This window comes from Rousettus aegyptiacus, unplaced genomic scaffold (genome assembly GCF_014176215.1).
Source record: "Rousettus aegyptiacus isolate mRouAeg1 unplaced genomic scaffold, mRouAeg1.p scaffold_m13_p_8, whole genome shotgun sequence".
Classification (NCBI taxonomy): domain Eukaryota; kingdom Metazoa; phylum Chordata; class Mammalia; order Chiroptera; family Pteropodidae; genus Rousettus; species Rousettus aegyptiacus.
Genome location: NW_023416311.1, coordinates 70,539,537 through 70,545,536, shown reverse-complemented (window position 1 = coordinate 70,545,536; position 6,000 = coordinate 70,539,537). Strand labels below are relative to the sequence as shown.

Below are 6,000 nucleotides of genomic sequence, written 5' to 3'. Positions count from 1 at the left end.
CGAGGGGGCAGGAGCAGCCGCCAGGGCGCACCCTCGCCCTCCTCTGGCCAGCAGCGCCGCGCCGGCCTCTGCTCGTCTCGGCGCTGGGTGCCCGGGGAGGGAAGCCGAGGGGAGCCAGCCGCCGCCCCGCAGCAGGAGGGGGCTGGCGGAGATGGCGCAGTCGAGGTTTCGGGTTTCCTCCTGGAGCCGGTGTCGGGCGCGGCGGCGGGCGGGCCGGGCCATGTGATGCCGGGGCCGGGCGGTGGGCAGGCCGGGGATCCAGTGGCAGCCGGTAGGCGCGGAGCGAGCGGGGGCGGCACCAGCCGCGGGCGCCGCCAGCCCGGCCAGGAGCGCGGCCGCGGCTCCGCCCCCTCCTCGCTGGCTGCGGCTGTGCCGCGGCCGGGCGTTGGCAGCTTCGGGAGAGCCTTCCCGGCTCCGGGCGCCCTCCGGCAGGGCGCGGGGGCAGCGCCTCGCTCAGGCTGCGGAGGCTGCGGGGTCCTCAGCTCCAGGTAAGTGTTCTTTAGATCTCCATCTCCCGCGTCTCTCTTAAGCCCTGGGCGGAAAACTTGGCCCGTCTCACCTGATTTCGTGGTCGTGGAGCTTTTCCAGGATCCCGGGGGGACGCGAGGGTCAGCTGAGGTGGACAGGGTGCTGCGGCTGCCGCCTTCTGCTCCCTCGGGGATGGCAACAAGTGCAAAGGGCCGCACAGCACCGCGCGGCAGCTGCCACTGCGGAGCGCGGGGTCGCTAGGGCGGCGCAGCACGAGCGCACCAAGAAGGCGGCGGCCGCTCTCGACCCCGCCGGCCCCGCTCCAGGGGCGGGGGATGGTTGGGTGGAAGCCCGGCCAGTGTCCTTCGGGCGCCAGGGAAAAGTACTCTTGCGGTGGAGAAGGGAGATCCTCGAAAGCTGAGGTGTCTCCTCCCCATCGGTGCCTCGGCTCCGGGGTAAGGGTGCATGGCAGGGCCGGGTCCCCAGAGGGCAGAGCAAATGCAGGCTCAGGACACAGTCCCTAACAGTTCTTTCGTGTGGGAACATTTGCTGTTTCTTAAAAGGTGTCTCTAGCTATCTTGGTTAGGACAGGTGATCAGAATTTTGTCGGATTTCCTTATGCTTATTTTATAGAGTTCTTTGCCCCTTGAATACTTGGGGGTGTGGGTGGTGGTACTCTAACCCCTCCATGCTTGGAGTTTTCACAGGGGTCATAATGACGTGCCTGGGCTTGGCAGAAGAGGCATCTTCAGCTGTCGGGGGTTGTGTGGAACCTGGGTTATTGGGCCGCCTTGGAAACCCAGCCCTGGTTTCCTAGACACCAATTAGATTTACAGGAGACAATCCATCTGCCTCCCTAGGAGCCCACAGCGTCCCGCCATTGGTTACAGCTGGGTGGGTCGAGGCAGCGACATCTGTGCTTGCGCAGCCTCTCCCTCCTTGACCCCTGCCTGGGTCTTGACAAATATCCACAGACCCGGAGTTGTGGAGGTTAACCACCAGGCTCGCGCCAGTGGGATGAGAAATATGGAAAAGTAAGACATTTAGAAATAACTGATCATTTTGGGTCGCACGGGCGCCCTGGTTTTCTGAAGCGTTGTCTTATGGTGTTCCTGGGTTCTAAAGCTGTAAGGGCAAGCGAGTCCTGTTTTCACAACAAAAGCAAAGTCAAGACCTGTCCTCGGTTAGCTTCTGTGGTTTGCTCTTTGCACAGGAAGATCCAAGCCCATCGATAACTTTACCTGGGGAGGTTTTAATATATCTCTCCTGGGTTTTCGTATACACATTCTTAAAGCACATAGGTATTTGCCTAATTTTGATAAGATTATTCACCTAGCTAACCCCCTTGGAATATTTGGGGGAAAAGAAATGAATACTGCAAAAACTTGGAATTTTTTCATACAACACAGTATTCCAGTGTAATATTTTGATGTGGATTATCTATGTGATTGTTCTCATTAACTTTGATCAAATAGGAATTAGATAGTTTTAGACCTCATATTTTGTGGTTAGGGAAACTGAGGCACAGACAAATGTCCTGGTCATGGAGAACAGAGAATCAGTGTTTGTCCTGTTTTTGACTGTTTTCTTCCTTATCAAAACCTGACTAACCAAGACAAAGTTATGCAACTTTGTGTCATTAGACTTTCCTTTGAAGCACCTGCCCTGTCCTTTAAGCAGATTAGAAACACTTAAAGAGGAAAGCAGCACAGGCAAACTCCAAGATATTGTGTGTTTGGTTCCAGATCCCTGTAATAAAGGAAGTATCACAATAAAATGAGTTAATCTTTTTGCTGGTGGAGGGTCTTGCCTTCAATTCATAAAAAATGCAGCATCTGTGAAATGCAATAAAATGGAGCACAATGAAATGAGGTATGCCTGTAATTAATAACTAAGGCTCTATGAAATTTCATCAGGGGCCTTTCTTGAGTTTCACACCTTTTTAAAATCATATGGGTACTGCAGAAGAGTGGACTATTTCTTATTGTGCTCTTATAAGAAACTACTGTTGTGACTAAGACTTAAATTGGGCAAGAATTTCAGGTGAGCTCTGATACATGACCTCCTTTAGTATGTGCCATGTGACAAAAAGAAATGTATTCTAAATAGGTATTAAAGCAAATAAGGGAATATAATATTAATTTCATATTAAACATTCTATACAAAACTGGTGATGACTATATTTGTACTTAAGCTCTAACTCTAAGTCCTGCCAGAGTTTATGACCAAGTGCCGATTCTCCAGAAGAGATTTCTTATGTAAATGTTGGAAAACCCTTTATGATTGGGGCATGGCTAAGATGGTACTGCACAGATCCCAAATTACTCTCAAACTCCCAGGCTGACTATAATTTTATTATGCTTTAATTTACTGATCAGATATGACAGATCTGGTTTATGTAGGTTTTGTCTAATTGCATTTGTATTTATGTTGCTTTAGTGAAGCACAGAAGCTATAGGATATTTTTTTTCCTCTGTGACCTTAAATAAGATTTGTTAAGATATAGGTCAAGCTGTGCAACTCCTATTGAGAGTTCTAAATTAAAAACTGTGTTATATTTGAAAGGCACCAAATTCAGGGAATTTTGCCATTTTAAAGTTGTACTGTAAATATTCCACCCTGTAGGGCTTGAATCCAGATCCCTTATTTAGGCAAAGCTGGGCTTAGTGACATTTATTTGTCTTAAGTATAGATCAGATCCTTTATACTACCAAGTATTTTGCCCTGATTGGACGGTAGTTTGTCATTTTATCTAGTACCTATAATCTTTAATTCTTTTGTTACTATCCTGGTATTAAATATTTCTCAAAATTTCAAAGTAGTGTCACTCTGCTATTTAGTCATTTTGACAGTCTATCAAGCTCCTTTCTGTAAATATTTTCTTCATTTATATTCATTGAACTAATTTTTATTGCGGGCCTACTATGTTCCTGACACTCTGCTTTAAATCTCTGGACTGTAGGTTTCACGTCTAAGGTAATACTCTTCTGGTTTTAGAGTTTTTAGGATCTATTGCATTTTTGAGTGGGTTTTTGCACACAACACTAAGATATTTGGGTGGTAAAATATTATGTAACTTTTAAATGCTAGTATGTCTTAATAGACTGCAATTTTTCCCTTGAAATTTGATCTTAGGCACAATTGTAATTTGTTTATTTCTACCATTACTGCTCCTGGACTTCTTCTCCTGCATAACCAAGATAATGAGATTTGACATCATTTTTAATATGAGGGAAAGTAAAAATGTAATATAACTGAATATTAGGTGTTCATTTTAGTGATCTTGGGGTTTTGAACGCTTTTATCAGTTATACTTTTGTTAATCTTCAGAAGTATCCTATTTTAGTTTAATTTTTTTCCTCAATTACCAATTTGAGGTTGGACTTATGTAAAAAGTTAATGTGACCGTAATGTTCCTTGATAGTAGAGAAAATGTCTTGTATCCACGAGTGAAGGCCAGCACAGATGGATACTGGTAACACCTTCCTTTCCATAGTAGCATGTCCAGAAGAGACCCTTTTAAAACCAGCACTCAAATAACATGCTGCCTACCTTGAGTGGCAGGCTTTGTTTGGTATGCACACGATCTTTTGCCCTTTAAAAATGCTTAAAATGTTAATATACTTTATATATTTTATTCAAGTATACACATTCAAGTATATACTTAATAAATAATAAACAAGAGCTATATGACATATATGAATAGAATTTATGGTTTAGCTCTTAAATTCATTACCAAACACCAATGATCATGCCCATTATGCTTAAGCCTTGCTCCTTTTCCTTCCATCATTATAATTTAAAGAAATTATCTTTCGTAAACCATAACAGAGTGGTTAAGAGTGGGGACTCTGGAGCCAGATTGTCTCGTTAGATAGCCCCTGGCTGTGTGACCTCTCTCTACTTCAGGTTTCCCATTTCTGAAATAGGGATAATCATCCTTTGGGTGGTTGTGAGGATACAATGAGTAAATTTACAGAGAGTCCTTCTAGTAGTTCTTGGCAGGGAGTAAGTGCCAGAAAATGTCCGTGGTTATTTTTTTTAACAAATGGAAAAATCAGCATTTAAAAAAAGTAGCTTTAGCAGGTTTCCCAGGTTTCAAAAGGCAGTGAGCTATCAGTGTGACCTCAGGGGACAGCACCCTAGGTGGAGAGTTTGAGACAGGGATGGAAATAGCCTGTGACCTTTCATCTGTGAAACCTTGGGTGAGTACGAGCCCTCTCTGGGTCTCAATTTCCTCATCTGGTAAAATGGAAAGTAGACTTGATGGTCTCTAAGAACCTGCCAGTTCTAACATTCTATACCACCATGAACTTTCAAAGTGAAGAGGGCATTGGTCACTTCAGCCTTTCCTGTCTTGGGCAACACAGCCAGGAACGTACTGTCCAGAGGGTTGGCGTTGTGCCCGCAGTGGCAGGCAGTAAGTATTTGAAGGGATTATGAACAATTTCTACTAGTAACTTAACCTCACCTTGATCACCAGACAGTCATCAGGTTGAAATGACTGGATTATCTATCTGGACTTAGTCCAGAGGGGTTTCAGACATGAAAGTCTGGATCCCATGCATGTAAGTCATAGGCTACCCTGCTCTCCCTCTTCTGAGGAGCCTTCTCACCCCGCCCCCCGCCCCATGTGGAAGAGGGGGTGGGTAGCTCTGAGAAGGTGAAAGACAAGTGAGATGATTGTTTCTGAATTTTGTGATTAAAAATTTCCACACCCGATGCACAGGAAAACATCACCATTAGCCTTTACAAGGATGTGTAACTAGAAGGACTTGGAGCAAAGGAGGTCTTATTAAGGACTTCTGAGTATCATTGAAGATCAAGAGGTTTTCTTTGGGCTGGATGGTTCAGGCAAAGTCCCTCTGGGGTAAATCGCTGTCTTCCCCTAATGACCCTTATTTGTTGTCTACATTGTCACCTGGTTCTTTGTCAGTAGTCTTTCTCTTTTTCTTGTCCTGCCCACCTCCTCGTTTGCTGAATGACTAGGTGTTAGAGTTTCAAACGGTAGGGGAGTGATCAATGATTAATGAGATTACAGGTTAATTGAGCCCCTCACCCAGGATTCCAAACCTGGTTGATTATTGAATCACTTGGGTTTGGAATATCTCTCGGGAGGGCCTGACGTAATTTTTTAAAGAAGGTGGTACTGTTAGGTTTGCTATCTACTTCCCCAGCCTTTAGGTGTTTCTGGCATTGAACTTCTGAAGATATCTAGGAAAGGGTAATGACTGCATTTTCTTATGGTGTTCCTTTTATGCTACGGGCATGTCACCTGTCTCCTGCTGCCTCCTCTTGTCAACCTCCCACTTCCATTAGTCAGGACTAGTAATTGCCTAATGGAACATGCTGTGTACCTTCTAACTTCTTTGACTTTGTTCATGGTAGGCTTCTCTTCCTCGCTGGCTAAAATGTATAGAACACCTTGGAGATATTGCAAGTTTGGTTTTAGACCACTGCAATAAAGTGAGAGTCATAATCTTTTTGCTGGTGGAGGGTTTTGCCTTCAATTTGTAAACAACAACATTATCA

At 45.1% G+C, this 6,000-nt stretch overlaps 1 protein-coding gene across 1 annotated transcript in view; it reads left to right on the top strand.

The window, feature by feature from the left end:
• Positions 1 to 363: 363 nt before the first annotated feature.
• Positions 364 to 6,000, top strand: part of ARHGEF28 (Rho guanine nucleotide exchange factor 28) — a 259,146-nt gene continuing 253,509 nt past the window's right edge. The window contains exon 1 of the mRNA XM_036226271.1: positions 364 to 488. The gene's annotated coding sequence lies outside the window, so the exon portion shown is untranslated. The remainder of the gene's footprint in view (positions 489 to 6,000) is intronic.